Raw genomic sequence first — 430 nt, forward strand, 5'->3', positions numbered from 1 at the left:
CTTCCGACCCTAGAAACTATGAAACTATGAATATTTTGCTTATGCCTTCACAGAGATTAAATGGGCCAAATGCTGTCCTCTGTTACATCCGTGCAACCATCTCCTAATTAAATGCAGGCAGATGCCTAGAATTTCTTCACTGTATGTCAAATAATATTTTAGAATGAGGAATTGTAAAATGACTTAAGAACTTAGGAATGGATATTTAGTGTTTAAGTACTTTTGAAAATCCAGCTACATAATACTGCTGAAACCTAGGAATGTGAAAATCCTAGTTGGCTTGTAATTTCATATTTAGGTGTCTAATTATTTATATAAACTTTGTCCTCTATTTTAATCAACCCAGATGTACTTCACAGTATGATTAGGTCTCTGATATCTGACTGAACAAATTCAGTGGTCACATAACCCCTTCCCTGTCACTTCCAAA

General features: G+C 34.7%; 1 protein-coding gene across 1 annotated transcript in view; it reads left to right on the plus strand.

Moving 5' to 3' along the window:
• The window catches only part of CA7 (carbonic anhydrase 7), a 24085-nt gene that overhangs the window by 15702 nt on the left and 7953 nt on the right, over positions 1–430 (plus strand). The window lies entirely within an intron of this gene.

Source organism: Gavialis gangeticus, unplaced genomic scaffold (assembly GCF_001723915.1).
Source record: "Gavialis gangeticus isolate Ggan-Ray unplaced genomic scaffold, GavGan_comp1, whole genome shotgun sequence".
Classification (NCBI taxonomy): domain Eukaryota; kingdom Metazoa; phylum Chordata; order Crocodylia; family Gavialidae; genus Gavialis; species Gavialis gangeticus.